The 18,169-nt window shown below is 36.9% G+C and overlaps 1 long non-coding RNA gene and 1 pseudogene across 1 annotated transcript; both read left to right on the top strand.

Annotated features, from left to right (window-relative positions):
* Positions 1-719: 719 nt before the first annotated feature.
* Positions 720-3,888, top strand: LOC127422312 (uncharacterized). Its single transcript, XR_007894149.1, has 5 exons — positions 720-918; positions 1,153-1,183; positions 1,702-1,861; positions 2,500-2,638; positions 3,127-3,888. It is a non-coding gene; the product is annotated as an uncharacterized LOC127422312 (long non-coding RNA).
* Positions 3,889-4,880: 992 nt separating this feature from the next.
* Positions 4,881-17,328, top strand: LOC127422306 (distal membrane-arm assembly complex protein 2-like; annotated as a pseudogene).
* Positions 17,329-18,169: the final 841 nt, after the last annotated feature.

Below are 18,169 nucleotides of genomic sequence, written 5' to 3'. Positions count from 1 at the left end.
TATTTGTAAATGTCTATCACCTACAGGAAACTATGCCCATGCCACAGTAAAGCTTTTGAAGTCTCATGTGAACTCTGACTTGCAGACAGAGTCAGATTCCAGAGAAAGGATGGGAAAAGGGAAGCGCAAAAGTAGGTAAGACTGTATTTCTCGGATACATCGATTTTAAAAGCAATGATTGTTCATAAAAAGAATTACTAATTAACTTGTTAATAATGATTGATGAATAGGCTAACAAACAAACAAAAACATAATAAACCTACCAGTTTTTTATGTTTTTATTTTTTTATTAAAACCTACAGTTTTCTCACCTGGCATCTGCTCTTGTTCAAAATAGCTAACACAGGGGTTAAAGACTGTAATTAATCTGTAAATCAAAGATGTTAACAGCTAGGAATATTACACATATACAGCCCTAATTTGAAACGTATATAGAAACTTATAAACTACATAATTATGCTTTACATTTTGTGCATTTCAAGGCCAGTGATTCTGTCAAGCCCAGATGAGGAATCAGATGGTTCTGGGCACGATCATCCACCATCCAATGTGCCTTCACCTCCCGCAGTTCCAGAGAACCTCCAACCAGAGGCTCCCCACTCGCTCAACACCCGTCCATTTATCCAGCCCACTCCACATTCAACACCTTCAGTTGTTACACCAGATAACCCCCATAGACTTCTGCAAGGTGCTAATTCTGCATTTAGAGATGGCATGTTTGTACGCCTCCTAACCCTCCTGGAGGAAATCAAGGAGACGCAGAGGGTTCATGGGAAGATGATACAATCACTCCTCACACAACGTGATGCAACCACTGTTGCAACACTACCCGAGGATGTCGTTTCCCCCCTAAAAACGGTCTTGGATATTGAAGCAATGGAGCGGAAATTGACAGACCCCAACTTCCACAAAGAAGTGGTATGTATGTTCTAATATTACCATTTAGCAGATTCACCAAATGATCATAGAGCACCATACACTTGACTGAGTTCAATAAAAAATGTCAGGCATATCTCTATAAAATACAGGAATCTGTGTGTGTGTGTGTGTGTGTGTGTATGTGTGTGTGTGTGTGTGTGTGTTCTTTGCATATCTCGACAACTGTTCATCCGATCGGCTTCAACTTGGCGGGTGTATTGCTGGGTACCAAAGGAACTGCAATTTCAAGTTTGAAGTCATTTGGGTGAGTGGTTCTCATTTTCTGGCTAAAAGCTGTTTTCTGTTACACTTTCACAACAACCAATTGCCTGCATTTAAGGCATTTATGGGACTGTGGGACATTTATAGCTAATAACCTATAGCAACTCGATGTGAATACAAAACTTGATGTGAACACAAGACAGACATCTCAATGGAAACATTTTCACACTCTAGTTTTTGTGTACATTGCCTTTCTGGATGTGACTCTCCCCGAACGGGCACTGCATTAGTGGATACCAATGTTGCAAGTGCCAGCTTCCTGCTGCTAGCATGCTGCTAGTCAAATTGCTAGCTAGCTTCCAGAATATAAACAACTTCAGCAAAATAGCAATGTCCAGAGTTCTTACTAAAATGTTCTAAAATTAAAATATCTCTAATACAGGACTTATCATGTCAAGTTGGGCTTTCTGAAACATGACACAAGTTAAGAATTTTCCAAAAAGCCTTAAAGTGTTTCTGTGTTGTCTCCCCCTATAATGATAACCTTTTCTTTCCCCTTAGGTTGCCGTGGTGGCAGATATTGGAGGGAGTACCGTGGATGAAACCACTTGGAGAATGATGGCCTTCCTTTTGGACCACCCCTTATCAAGAGAGTACAATTTTGTTGGGCGCCATGGAAAGCGAGAATTCCGGGGACTCAAACTGTTTGAGCTTTTATACAGTATGTTTACTTGCTGTAGGATTATTTGTAACATATTCATGTTCGAACAGAGGTTATTCAGTAGAGTTGAGTTGTTGTTCATAAATCAGCAGAATCAAAACAATTTGATCATATGCAAACAATAGAAAATTGTCCCTACTTGGGCAGAGATCACCCTGAATTGTGATAATATGGGCCAGGTTAATTGCCAATTTCAGTGATTTAATCTAGGCACATCACCTACAGCACTTAATATACATTGATCTCCAAAAAGATACCATAAGAATACCATACATGGAGGCTTATTGAACTTAACTATTGCTCTGTGCCCTTGTTTCTGTGCTTGTTCAGTTAATAAACCCTTGCAACAAAAATGTTGCTATATCCACTTTGGTAAAAAAAAAAAAAAAAAAAAAGACAATGCTTAGAATCGAAAGTTAAGAAAACTGTTTGTAATGACAGAATATTATATCTGATACCATTATTGTTTTCTGTTACTTTAAAATGTAAAATCACCTTGCACATTAAGCTACATATAGTCTGACAATGAAAAAATCTATTTCCTGAAAAAATGTCAAAATGGAGATAACTGCTTCTTTGTTGCAAAGACTCAAATATGGAATATAATCTCACTTTTATGCTCTTTATGTATTTCACAGGCAGCTTGAAAAAAAAATGTCCTTACAAACCATATAAATAGAAAAGATGCTGAAAAGGCAGTGTCGAAGTGGCTAACTGGTGCCAGGGACAGGGGAGGAAACCATACTGCAAGGGCACATGCTGGAGAGCAAGATGGGTGTAAGTCACTATGTTTTAAATGGAACTACAATGCACAAAATGTTGACATAAATATAAATCCAGGGCATCTTTATGTATTTGGTTAATATGCAAATTACTGTAGTTGAACTAGTAGGGCCCTATGAAACATGCAGACTACATATTTAAATTACTTTTTTGGCATTTATTAATCACAGACACTAGTCCATATCGCGATTATAATTTGATTAACAGCCCTACTATTGATTTTTTTTTTTAAATAAAAAGACAAATTCCGTGACATTCCACGTTATACAGTAAATTCCATTTTTATGAATTGATTCCGCGATTCCGTCCACGTTTTCCACATCGTGGAAATCATAGGGCCCTAAACTAGAAAACTTGACTGCCTGTCATAGTGTTTATGTATTTTCTGCTGAAACAGCATTTCCACACATCTGTTTTAACTGTGAAAAAGGGAATAAAAAGAGTGGCAAAATGGTTGATTAATTTATTTTCTCTTTTCAAAGGGCCGTTGGGAGGGTGAGGACGGAGGAGTGAGGAGCTGCACTGCGGTTTTGTTTTATTCAGATTATTTTTTTTTATATATGTTATTTTTCAGAGTTTTTAACAACTTTAGAACATAATTAACTTTTAAGTCATGTTAAGTTATTAAGTCTGTTATGCAAGTTATGTACCAATTATTCCCACAAAAGCCTTGCTTACTAAAGGAAAGCATTAACTACTGGACTCTCTTCATTGAAGCAATACATTTTACATTTTAGTGTACTTAAGTTGGTTAAATGTAATATTTGTATTTTGGGGTTTACTGTAAAATAAGGTAACCCAAGCAGACAAATATGGTAACCCATTTATATACCTGTTGTGGCCCATAAGAGCAATAGATAAGACCTAGCTGGGTCCCATCATCAACCCATGTAGGCAGACTCCTGTAGGCTCCAAATGGGAGAAACCTGGGTAACCCATATGGGCCCTATATGGAGCCCATTAAGGGCCCATCATCAACCCACTTGGGCTAACTCATGTGGGGCCTCCATGGAAACTGAGGACAAAATTGACTGGGCCCCAGTTTGGTAGCCAGGTGGGCCCCAAATATCAGCCCAAGTGCAACCCATTTGGGCCCCACATGGGAGTGCTGGCAAGGGATAAATGGTAAACCTTACTGCTTACTTTTTTTTTTTTTTTTTTTTCTTTTTTTTTTAATAATTAGGGGCGAATTCCAATTGAAAGTGATACTCCTTATGTCTTACTCATTCCGAAGGACAGAGCTATTGATCTGGGCACTCTGAAGGGATAATGGCATTACTGTATGAATGTGCCCTTCCCTAACAGTCTTGTGGAATATATATATATATATATATATATATATATATATATATATTAACTTTAGGTAGGAACGACCCTTCGAGTGGCGTCCCCTTCCCGCAGTGCCGTGCAAGGGTGCAAAAATGCAGTTTGGAAACGCCCTAAGTGTCATATTATTTATTTCACCTCCTGTATGTGCTCGTTACATCCGTTCATGTCAATCTGTAATGTCTATGCGCCCCCTGCTGCCAGCCATGATGAATAACAACACCTGTGTGCTTGTAAAATACTGTCACAACCGTTTTTAACTCATGTTTTACAACTAACCAAAAGTATCAAAAATCTGGAAAGGAAAAAAAAAATATTTTGGAGAACTATACAACGACACGACTATCCCTGTAGTCGTGTGGAAGAACTGTATGATATAAATAAAGTTTCTAATGTAAAACGGATAGCTCAGCTTAGAACAACTTACTATCAACCGACAACCTGAATGTCAATCCAGTACAATACAACCTACTGTACATTCTATATATACTACTATATATACTTTTTTATTTTTTATTTTTATTGAATAATGTGTATCTATATAGTGTGTATTGTATACTGTACAGTGTATGTTATTATTTGTATATTGTTGTGTGTAATTATGTGTATATTAGACTTTAAATTGTGCTGTGTTAATTTGATGTTATTGTAAATTGGTACTGTCTCGTCACTGTCACGACTGCTATGATGATCGGAACTGCACCCAAGAATTTCACACACCATTGCACTTGTTTTTATGGCAGTGTGACAATAAAAGTGATTTGATTTGATTTTGAATAGTGTTTAGACCAAGAGATACTTTTACATTTTATTTACACACACACACACATATATATATATATATATAATATTTTTTTTTTAAACCTCCCTAACCCCCAGCAACAGTGCGGTTTGTCCCTCCACAGCCGCCGTATAAAAAGAACAAAGATGGCAGCCTCCTTGGTGGTGAGTTCAAGTAAACTGTTTATATCATATATCCAGATTGTTAATGGGTCTGTGTCTGTCTTTTATATATATATATATATATATATATATATATATATATATATATATATATATATATATATATATATAACCCATTTATTATATATATATATATATATATATATATATATATATATATATATATATATATATATATAATAAATGGGTTAGACAACAGTTATAATGACTGGCATATTTCATAATCGGACTTAATTTTGTAGTCGCACGAAAGTCCAGTGTGGGGTTTAATCCCTCACTAACAATAGTACCACAAAATACCAAGGTAGTTCTGTTTTTTTGGACGTGTACCATGGTATTACCATGCTTTTGAAAAGGGGGAGGGGGAACGCACGCACATCCAACACTTCTGTAACAGGTGCTGGATTAAGGCAAAAATCATTGAAATAAAACTGAAGTGGATCCGCACACTGTTTAATTAGTACCTTTTATTAATTTAAATTGTATTAATTTTAAATTAATAAAAGAGAATCATTAAACAGTGTGCGGATCCACTTCAGTTTTATTTCATTACCATGTTTTTGGACATGAACTATGGAGTACCTTGAAGTATCGTGTAAAAACCTTGGTTTAACGCCATTCAGAATTGAAAATATGTACCCCATAGGGAACAGTGCTCATACTCGTCTCACACACACTTCTCCACAACAACACAATTTTAGGTTGCCACTGGCCCTGTAAAATTCCTGGACACCTTATCAATAACCGAAAAAATGCTGGCCATAATACAAGCAGTAAAACATATTTAGGACGTTTACTTCTTGTTTGATATGTAAATGACCACAGAAAGGCATATAATTCATTTAAACAATACATCAATCATTTTATTGTGTAAAAGTTTAACATTAGGTCTGTGAATCTTAGGCTAACTAATTAATCACACAGTTTTCTGTGATTGATCGCGATTAATCATGGTACATAAAAACAAATATTAAAATGCAATCTTAATTATATTTATTTTATACTTTGTTTAAAAAAAACTTGCAAAAAATTGGTTAGTCATCATTTATTTTACTTATTTAATTATGTTCATGTAAATGTTTTTTAAATAATATTATTATTATTTAATTTAATTTGATTTTATTTGCAAATAGAGTTAATTAGACATTTTTGCAGGTATAAATCTTGGTAGCATATAAGTGGCATATAAATGATAAGTTTACATGTCATAAAATCTTCTGCCGTTTTCCAGTGTACTTTTTAAATAATAGGATCAAATGGGCAGATCAAATTTATATCAAGCTTTTTTGGCAAGATAAACTGAAGTCTACATTGCCAATGCATTATTAGTAGAGATCGACATATATTGTTTTTTAATGACTGATATGATACTGATTATTATTGTGTTTAAGTGTCCGATAACTGATTTGCATAACCGATTTTTAATTATTGTTTTATTTCTGCTTTTAGGCACATTAACAACTTAACAATTTATCACTAACCTCTGATGAACTGCATTACAAAACTAATATTGCGCACAGTCCACAAAGAATAAATTTTACTAGTTTTAGTTGCATTATACACTTGCTCAAAGCCCCTCACTAAGCCTTATTCATATTTAAAATGTAAAGTCTTTTGTGTCCAACTTTATCACCCGATATTAAAGAACGGATAACGATTAAGTGGAAAACTGTAAATATCTGTTAAAAATATAGTCAATATCGGTCAAACCAATTATCGGTCTATCTCTAACTATTAGACTATACATACAGATATAAAACAAATTGAATGCTAAAGTTTAATTTGCTGAAGTTTAAAATCTAAAAACTATTATTTTCGCTGGCTGCCGTTCAGTCTATGTCGCGCACACATTGAGTCTGTCTTGTGCGGTTTTGCTTTTAACTCTGGTTCAGATTACAGTGAGAGAGCATTTTTAGGTGATGCGAAGAGATACGGCAGCTTGCCCGTATCGCTCCCACACCTGGCTCACCACTTGCGGGTGAAGTCTCCATTCTCATTCAGTACAGTAAATCCGCTCCTGTGTTTATTATGCCCGGGACATGTGTCGCACCTAATGAATAAGCATGCAGTGCTCCGAAACTAGTTTCTATGCTAGGATGTGCTGTTGAGTTGTCCGTGTACCTACTGGAAATGTATTTATGCCAATTTTAGCCACAGGAAGTGGGGAAAAACATTAGTGAAGTTTCAGGAAGAGAAAAAAAGGGATACTTAATTTAATGCATTAATGTTTTTTTTTTATACATTACGCAGTCAACCATTAATCACAGAAATTAACGCATGAAATTTCTCAGCCCTATTTAACATATTTACTTTTTCTGTCAATGAGCAATTTTGAATTTAAGTTACTTTTAAAAAAAGTAGTTGGCAACTCAACAAGATGACAGCAATATGGCCTTACTACATTAAAACATCATTTAAAAAATATACAACCATCAGCATTAAACAGCATTTGAACAAATCAACACCATTACATAGCCTAAATAAATAAATCGAAATCATAGTGGTGAAAAACAGCATTTAACTAAATATTAAGCAAAAAATATTAAGACGTGAAATGTTGTGGAAGAAATCCAGCTTGAAATTAATTGTCCTTTTATATGGTTCCTCTAAATGAATCATCCGAACAAACCAATTGACTCAAATGAATCGGACTTCCCAAAGTTTTAGAGAGGACTGGGTGGGAGAGGACTGTTTAGGAGAGCTTCATGAACATGAACCGTCCAAACGAACCGATTCACTAAAATGAATTAGGGACTTCCTAATAATTCATATGAGAGAGTGGTTTAGGAGAGCGTTTGATCAGTTTCTTCTCCTTGCTCATATGTGTGAACGCGTCGGGAAATTGTTCAAATTCTGGGACACTTTGTGAATGGACAGTCCCAGAAAATCCTGGACGTGGGGCATCTGGCAAGTTACAACACTCTAATCTATTTTCATTCCATCAAATGACTCACCCAATCAAACCAATATCAACTTAAGTGCAATTATATTTCTCAAACTGGTTCAGTTTGAGAGGAAGCTGTATGGTGATTCTTTTTGCCCTCACAGTATCGATTGTTTTTAGTTTATAAGTAAATCATTGTAATAATGGTTACTTTAATAAAATTAGTAAATACTAAATGATATCCAGTATAATATGATTTAAAAGGAGCACATCTGTGGTTTGGTGTTGATGGAGGGGTACTCTTTCCTAAATCCCAGGCCATCAGGAGGTGTTCAGAACGCACCTGTGCTGTTGCTGTCCGGAGGAGTTGGAGTTCAAGTGCTGCTGCTCCATCTGTCTTCAACAGGTTCCTCCTGAAACTCAGTCATTACTTTTATGATGTGGAGAACATTGTGGGCTGGAGCAGCTGGTTGAGGACACGAGTGGTCAGACGCAAGAATAAGTAAGTACCAGTGTTTCATGAAAGGTGTGCTATTACTTTTTTAAGCAATCAGATTTTTTGGCTTGGCAGAGGATAAAACGGGCAAAAAAATGTCATTATCCTGGGATAAACAGTATCTAGGGACCAGAATAATATAGAGAGTTGGGAGTGGGCTCTTTTGACACCTAGCAACCATCTAGAACAACCTAGCAACTGTATTGCAATGCCCTGGCAACCATGCATCCTAGCATCATCTAGTTTTTTACTACTTTGAGACTTGACTTAGATGGGAATAACCATTAACCCATTTGTTTTCGTAATGCAATGAATGCAATATATGAAATAAATACATGTACACTGGCTGGCCCAAAAAAAAAAATAACTCTAATATTTCGTTGGACCGCCTTTAGCTTTGATTACGGCGCACATTCGTCGTGGCATTGTTTCGACAAACTTATGCAATGTCACAACATTTATTTCCGTCCAGAGTTGCATTAATTTTTGGCCAAGATCTTGTATTGATGACAGGAGTGTCGAACCACTCCATAAAGTCTTCTCCAGCAAATCCCAAAGACTTTCAGTGGGGTTAAGGTCAGGACTCTGTGGTGGCCAGTTCATGTGTGAAAATGATTCCTCATGCTCCCTGAACCACTCTTTCACAATTTGAGCCCAATGAATCTTGGCATCGTCATCCTGAAATATGCCTGTACCATCAGGAAAGAAAAAATCCATTGATGGGATAACCAGGTCATTCAGTACATTCAGGTAGTCAGCTGACTTCATTTTATTGCCGCATAATGTTGCTGAGCCAAGACCTGACCAATTGAAGCAACCCCAGATAATAACACTCCCTCTAGAGGCTTGTACAGTGGGCACTATGCATGACGGGTGCATCACTTCATGCTCTTCCCTTTTTACCCTGATGCGCCCATCGCTTTGGAATAGTGTAAATCTGGACTCATCAGACCACATGACCTTTTTCCATTGCTCCACAGTCCAATCTTTATGCTCCCTAGCAAATTGAAGTTGGTTTTTCCTATTAGCCTCACTATCAAGTGGAATTCTTGTGGCCACACAGATGTTTAGTCCCAATTCTGTAAGTTCTCGTCTCATTGTGCATGTGGAAATGTTCTTACTTTCACTATTTAACATAGCCGTGAGTTCTACTGTCAATTTTTTACGATGTGACTTCAAGCGTTTTAGTGATCCCTCATCACGATCATTCAAGATTTTTTCCAACCACATTTCTTCCGCGAAGCTGACGGTTCACCACTATCCAGCAGGTCTTCATAATGCATTGGACAGTTCTTAACCCAATTCCAGTGATTTCAGCAATCTCCTTAGTTGTTTTCTTTGATTCAGGCCAATAATTTACCCTTCTGAAACACAGTAACATCTTTTCCACGACCACAGGATTCCTCTTCCAACATAGTTGTTTAAGAAATGAAAAGCTACACACTGCATCAGTTAGGGTTAAAAGAATTGTTGCCAGCTGAAACATATTAATCACTGCAATAATGATCCAATCATAGGCTCTTAAGTATCTGCTTATTTAAATCCAAACTGTGACTTTTATTTTGGTCAGGTAATGTACATTAATGTCTTTTATATCTCTCATACAGGTTTTTTGGTTACACACAGCAGAGGTTTGGTGATAATATTGCTGCAGCTTATTATATTTTGACTCTAAGAGGGAGCTTCAGGTAACTGTTGCCATTATAAACACATCCAGAATCCTACTAAGGACTATCTCTACTAGTTTAAATTACATAATTGAGTCTCCATCGCCTCTATAGATTTGCAGGGCAGTCTGAATGGTTTCGTCCAGACTCAAAAGGAGATTCAGCTATGAGTTTCTCAGCACACCTGGCATGCATATTGAGGAAGTGGATCTGAATGGTACCCTAATAAACCATGAAGGACTTGATAACCTTGGTAATCAACTGCTGTTTTATATACACACACAAACACACACAAACACACTTGTTGCAGGAAATATCACATTTCTCTCTGTCTTTTGCAATCAACGGAGCAACCTCTTTAGCTGTTATTATATTCACAATAGAGCGCAACAGTTGGGTTCCGAAAGTAAAAATCCCATTAATTTTTTCAATATGGGAATTGATTTTTAACAATAACTTCTAAATATTTATAGACAGATCTACCATGAACTCCGAGATTGTTAATCTATATGCTTCTATTGAAGCCATCAGTCTGCATTATTTAGTCTTTATTTAAAAAAAAAAATCATGTTTAATAACGTAATTCCTGGTGAAGAACTACACTATCCATGATCCTGAAGACAAACGCTCCACCAATCAGATAATTGCGGCAAAAAAATCATGCCAAAAGAGCTCTGCAGTGAACACTCACTCCCATGACGCACTGTGAATGATGCAATTGAATCGCCCTCGATACACTCTTAAACTGCTTATACAGTATATTTGTATATGGTAACACTTTACAGTAAGGTTCTATTCGTTAACATTATTTAATGCATTAGATGTAATGAAATAACAATGAACAATATCTTTTTTACAGCATTTATTCATCTTTGTTAATGCTAGTTAATAAAAAATACAATTGTTCATTGTTAGTTCATGTTAGTTCATAGAGCATTAACTAATGTTAGCATATACAACTTCTGATTTTAAAATGTATTATTATATGTTTAAATTAACATTAACCAAGATTAATAAATGGTGTAAAAGTATTGTTAATTTGTTAGTATATACATTCATATGTATATACAGTAAATACAGTATATATATATAATATAAATACACTGGCGGCCAAAAGTTTGGAATAATGTACAGATTTTGCTGTTTCGGAAGGAAATTGGTACTTTAATTCACTGGCAATCACAAAGTATAGTCAGGACATTACTGATGTAAAAATACAGCACCACCACTATTTGAAAAAAGTCATTTTTGATCAAATCTAGACAGGCCCCATTTCCAGCAGCCATCACTCCTTATCCTTGAGTAATCATGCTAAATTGCTAATTTGGTGCTAGAAAATCACTTGCCATTATATCAAACACAGCTGAAAGCAATTTGGTTTGTTAAATGAAGCTTAACATTGTCTTTGTGTTTGTTTTTGAGTTGCCACAGTATGCAATAGACTGGCAGGTCTTAAGGTCAGAAATAGGTCAAAATGGCAAAAAAAGAAACCGCTTTCTCTAGAAACTCATCAGACAATCATTGTCTTGAGAAATGAAGGCTATACAATGCTTGAAATTGAATTGAATTGGAAAAAAAACTGAAGATTTCAGACAAAGGTGTACATTACAGTCTTCAAAGACAAAGGACAACTGGCTCTAACAAGGACAGAAAGAGATGTGGAAGGCCAGATGTACAACTAAACAAGAGGATAAGTACATCAGAGTCTCTAGTTTGAGAAATAGATGCCTCACATGTCCTCAGCTGACAGCTTCAATTCTACCCGCTCAACACCAATTTCATGTACAACAGAAAAGAGAAGACTCAGGGGTGCAGGCCTTATGGGAAAAATTACAAAGTAAAAGCCACTTTTGAAACAGAAAAAAAAAGAAAAGGTTAGAGTGGGCAAGGAAACACAGACATTGGACAACAGATAATTGGAAAAGAGTGTTCTGGATCTTAACCCCATTGAGCTTTTGTGGGATCAGCTAGACTGTAAGGTGCGTGAGAAGTGCCCGACAAGACAGCCACATCTATGGCAAGTGCTACAGGAAGCGTGGGGTGAAATGTCACCTGAGTATCTGGACAAACTGACAGCTAGAATGGCAAGGATCTGCAAAGCTGTCATTGCTGCACATGGAGGATTTTTGGATGAGAACTCTTTGAAGTAGTTTAAGAAGTTCTGAAAAAAATTTCAAATTGTAATTGTAATTTTTTACATTATTAATGTCCTGACTATACATTGTGATCAGTTGAATGCTACTTTGGTGAATAAAAATACCAATTTGGCCACCAGTGTATGTATATATTACACTGATGACCCAAATCATCATGGCCACCTGCCTGATATGCTGTTGGCCTTCCGCGTGCCTCAGAGGCATGGACTCTACAAGACCCCTGAAGGTGTCCTGTGTTATCTGGCACCAAGACAGCAGATAACTTCTCGCAACTTACAGGACTTGGTGGAACTGCTGTGGATCGGACTTGTTGGTCCAGCACATCCCACAGATGCTCAATCGGATTGAGATCTGGGGAATTTGGAGGCCAGAGCAACACCTTGAACTCTTCATCATGTTCCTCAAACCATTCCAGAACAATGTGTGCAGTGTGGCAGGGCGCATAATCCTACTGAAAGAGGCCACTGCCATCAGGGAATACCATTGCCATGAAGGGGTGTACATGGTCTGCAACGATGTTTAGGTAGGTGGCACGTGTCAAATTAACATCCACATGAATGACCGGACCTAAGGTTTCCCAGCAGAACATTGCCCAGAGCATCACACTCCTTCCACCGGCTTGTCGTCTTCCCATAGTGCATCCTGGTGCCATCACATCCTCAGGCAAACGGCGCACAAGTACATGGCTGTTCATGTGATGTAAAAGAAAATGGGACTCATTGGACCAGGCAACCTTCTTCCACTGCTCCATGGTCCAGTTCCAGCGCTCGCGTGCCCATTGTAGGTGCTTTCGACACTAGACAGGGGTCATCATGGGCACTCTGACCGGTCTGCGGCAACGCAGCCCCATACGCAGCAGGGTGCAATCCACTGTGTGTTGTGACACATTCCTCCTGTAAACATCATTACAATTTTTTGTGACTTGTGCCACAGTAGACCTTCTGTTGGTTTGGACCAGATGGCATAGCCTTCGTTGCCCAACACCCTGTTGCCAGTTTGTCGTTTGTCCCTTCTCAGACCACTGTCGGTAGGTACTGACCACTGCTGAGATTTTCTGACCCAGTCATCTGGCCATAACAATTTGGCCCCTGTCAGATTTGCTCAGGTCTTTACTCCTGCCCATTTCTCCTGCATTCAACACGTTGACTACGAGAACTGATTGTTCGCTTACCATCTAATCTACCCAGACATGTGGCCTTGTTAGGAGATGATCAACATTATTCGCTTCACCTGTGAGTGGTCATAATGTTTTGGCTTATCTATGTATAAGAGGTCATTTTATTATATAAACATACTCTATGTTTCAGAACTCAAAACTTCCACTCCAGTCTGAAAAGAGCATTTATTGTTTCCACTCTGCAAAAATTACTCTTTTTGAAATTGGCAACATTGTGACATCACAGTGCAGTGTATTTGAATAGCCCTACACAACATACGTAATCGTTTTGACTCATCTGTGTATTTGCTTATATATTTGTATATCTGAATATTTGTAATATACTTTTAATATATTAATTCTATACTTAAAATCAACAACTTTGAATCAATTGTTTTATATTTTTCCATAGTCTTTAATTTGATTAGATCATTCGCAATGCTTCATGGGATTGTAGTTCATTCCCTCTTTAAAGACGTTAAGTACGCAGTCTTGTACCTTTTGTGGAATGTTCAGATATTTTTTGCTTCAATTCAAATTTTGGAATGTTGGGATTCACTTCGGAGCTAGTTGGTTTGGTTCATGCCTTAGAACTCTCTTTTTGAAGGATTTTATGAAATCTCTATGGAAAAAATGAATGTGAAAAATACTTAAGGAACCAAGACTGAAAACGTGGGCAGGCACTGCTGCACCGTATTGGTGCAGTGATATTCACAGTACGGTCAGTCCATCTCAAGTGGTCCAAAACAGCTTGCTTGACCATTTTAACCTTTAACTCTGGGTGCTGATTTTTAAACTCCACATATAGTTCATTAAGGTTACTTAAAACTAAACGCTTTTGTTTATGAACTTTTTGAAGAACGCTGTGATAGATTATGCTTCACCATTGCAAATATCAAGAGTAGTAACATATTAGACCTAACTGACAAGCATAAGCTATTGTATGTCAATCATAAACATAATTACTGTAAAATATTGTTCATTTTTGTTACTTGTTATGCTTATATTACTGTAGCAAAGCTCTTTGTTCGGGGCAAAGGAGGAGTCAGGAGACAACGAAGCAGGTTCAAGGTTAGTTCTTTAATTTTATGTTTTTCACACAACACACACACCCGACGGTAACCGTCTTTATAAACATAAAGAGATAATATTCCTCAGAAGCTCTGTCTGCGGTAGCTTTCTGGTCACTCTCTCTCCCTCTCTGATGCTCTGGCATGCCTTTTAAGTCTCCCTCCGCCATCACTTTAATGAGAGAGTGCTGTTGGAGATAATTATGAGCCAGGTGACGAGCCTTACCGCTCTCTCTCTCCCGCAGACCGACACATGACCACGACCCCCATGCCACAATTATATCTGTTCATTTCTCAAAATGCATGAATAAAGTAGGCTTTTCCCCAGAATTCTACTAGCCCTAGCTCTGTAACCAGTGGAATCTCAAAATTTTTACAGCAGAATGCTACTATAGAGGACTTATTCCTGTGACAATTTCAGGTTCCTATCTGGTCCCCCACCAGAGATATTCAACCCGAAATTGAGGGGAATTTAAAACAATTGCACTTTCTCGACCCCCATAAAAAATTAAAAAATAAATACGAGAAGCCTCAATCCTGAAATGTTCTGCATGTACACTATACTTACCTAGGTACCCCTAAAAAAATTAAGACTGAGACTTGAACCCTTTCCATTATAAATTGACCCTAATAGTGGAACTTTGAGCAAACTTGAGCATTACATTAGGACTTATGTTCTAAGTCTAAGGAACAAGAATGTGCAAAATATACATTTATATACATACATGTACCTTATAATGTGTTCTAGAGATCAGTTTTTGTTCCAGTGAGCTAGGACCATCCTGAGCCAAGATATTGAGGTTTCCGTAAACAGTTGTATAACAAAAATTTGTCGTGTGCCATGACACAAAGATGGCCGTCGTGGTTAAAATAAAAATAAAAAACTGGTGATTTTGCAATACCAATACATAGAGGTAATCACTCAAAAAAAGTTACGAAAATTAAAAATGGTCAAGCAACCAACTTTATAATTATTGGATCACATAAGATGGACTGACCCAGTAGCTAGGTGAACAGGTGTTTCACGTCATAGCTTTAACTATATTGTGTATTTTAGCATGGCTGGAACACTGTTTAGACTAATCAGTATCCAGAACTGAACTGTCTGTTTTAGAGCATGCATTATAGTATTGATGAACAATATACACAGAGCACACAGAAAAGAGGACAATCACACCCTAAAACTAACAAAATATGTGGTCCATATGATGAACAAGTTTTAGTCACTGAAACATATTGTCTCTCCTCAGTGAGGCAGAATAAACTTCACACTCTTTCTCTACGAGGATGCCCTGAAGTGGATGACTGGTTCCTTGTCCGTCTGCATGTGTTTGGGGAGTCTGGTGGAGTTAAACATCTCCAATGTCCTCGTATCACAATGGGAGGACTAGCTGCATTACAGAACCTCAGGTATCTCTAATAGACCCAGTCTTTTGTTGTGTCTTATGCTTAAATCAGATATACAATGGACCCAAGTAGTTTTTACACACTTTAAGGAATATCAATTAAGTCCATTACAATTAAGTTAAGCTCAATCGACAGCATTTGTTGGCATAATGTTGATTATTACAAAAATTAATTTTGACTTGGCCATCCTTTTCTTTAAAAAAATAAAAAAGCATGGTGCAGTGGTGGGGGCGTGGTTGTGCGCCGGTTTGTGAATGGAGAGCGAGATCAGGAGATGAGAATGGTATAGACCATCACCTGCCAATGATTTTCTCTAACAGCTGTTTGTCATTGCAGTGAGAGTGGAGACGGGCTTCATGAGCGAGCCAGATGCCTGCTGAAAAGCGTGTTTTGAAGTGTGTTCACTGAAAAGTGTGAATTCTGAGTGTAAAAATAAACAGACTGTTTGAGTTGGATTCGCTGTCTCCTGCTTCCTCCTGTTCCCTAACTGTAAACATTGTTACACATGGATATTGTGAGGCACTTACAATGGAAGTGAATGGGGCCAATTTGTAAACATTGAAATACTCACTGTTTCAAAATTATAGCCAGAAGACATAAACAATATGTGTGTTAACATGATTTTAGTATGATCAAATCACTTGCTAATCTTTTCTTTCTAAAGTTATATCCAGTTTTACAACTTTGTTGCAATGACATTGTAACGCCGTAAAGTTTAGCCTATGTAAAAACGTCGATTTAAACAACTTTACGGCTCAAATAATACACACGTTTTTACAGAAGAATAAATGTAAGTGCTTTTATAAACTAATAAGATACACATTTCTTCCTTTCAACCCTCCAATAATTGGTGTAGGGACGAGTTAATTATTATTATTTTTATTTATGTTTTGGTATTCAACATAATGCCATAAATGCTGTCAATTGAGTTTAACTTGTAATGAATATTCCTTTGAGCCACAATCTCATTACCTGTCAGAATTTAACAAAATCTAGAGCTATGAAACATACCTTTGTTTTTGACAACTTGGTTTGCTGCGTAATTTTAGTTCTTTCCTGTCTTTATCCCCACAAAGTTAGAGCGACTGGACATTTCCGGACTACCTCAGCTGCAGAGCCCAGGTCTGGTGTGGATTCTCGTGGAGGAAATGCTGCCGCATTGCCGAGTCACTGGAGCTGAATACAAGCAGGGCCTGATCCAGCCAGACAGCCAAGAGCCAACAGAGGACTATAGTGAAGCTTCCACACATGCAAACACTGGACGTATATAAACTACAGGACTGCTGATAATGGGGACTTCTTTCTATGCACAAACAGCTGCTGTACATTTCATTATACTTACAAATGACTGTTGTAAAATATATTGTACTGCATTATTGTCTTGACAGAGACACAATTATTTATGTTTAAAATATTTATTAAATATTATTGATTAAATAAGTTTTTCTTTCCATGACGTCAATGGTAAAGGGATGGTTTTAGATGGTATACTATGATCTTTTAATAGCTAAATACCAATGATTACCGTATTAAACATTGTACTCCGAAGTATGTCATAACACCACAATACCATGGTAATACATCCAAAGAAACGGGTGTGATATCTGATTAGTCAGGTGGAGTAATCCTGTAATCCTCACTGTGGAGTTGAGAAGATACTAGATCTGTTTAAATACTGAGACACAGGCGAAGGTGGATGAGGAAATCTGACTAGCAAAGGTAATGTTTTTTTTTATTTTTTATTTTATGTAAATCTTGAAACAATTTACTTAATATCAAACAAGATTAATATCTTTCGAAAGGTTACTCTTCAGGTCAAGGTTTTTCAAACTGGGATCTGGGGACCCCCAGGCATCCTGAGGAAATTTTCAGAGAGAGAGAAATATTTTTTGACTTCATTCTGCTCTCTAAAGACTGTTCGGACATCATGAGACTAATCATTCTTTTATTTAATTGACTAATCATTTTTAATTTTAAAATAAATCTGCACATGGTTTTGTAAAAAAAAATAATCAAATTTATTATAAATGTTTCTATCGCCTTTCAATATACAGGAATAGTTTGTACACTTACTCACTGGAGTATATTGCAAGCCAATATTCTCTGTAAAACTGCTTTGGAACAAAATTCTTGAATTGAAAATGTTTCTCTTCCAGTTTACAGATGAAAGAGTGCTCTAATATTGGTTAGAAGAAAGATCCATTGTCAATGCAAAATAACTATTTGCAGATAATATTTTAGTCTTTTCTTTTGGCTTTAGTACAATGGCACTATAAAAGCCAATACTTAATTTAGCAAACAACATTTTTATAATATCACACTCACGCATTGTATGTTTCTTTATACATGTAAATATATAGCTGCCTTTATATTTTAGGAAGGTGGGCCCTTGCAAGGGGA

This window comes from Myxocyprinus asiaticus, chromosome 31 (genome assembly GCF_019703515.2).
Source record: "Myxocyprinus asiaticus isolate MX2 ecotype Aquarium Trade chromosome 31, UBuf_Myxa_2, whole genome shotgun sequence".
NCBI classification, from domain to species: Eukaryota; Metazoa; Chordata; class Actinopteri; order Cypriniformes; family Catostomidae; genus Myxocyprinus; species Myxocyprinus asiaticus.
This window is presented reverse-complemented; position numbering and strand designations above follow the sequence as displayed.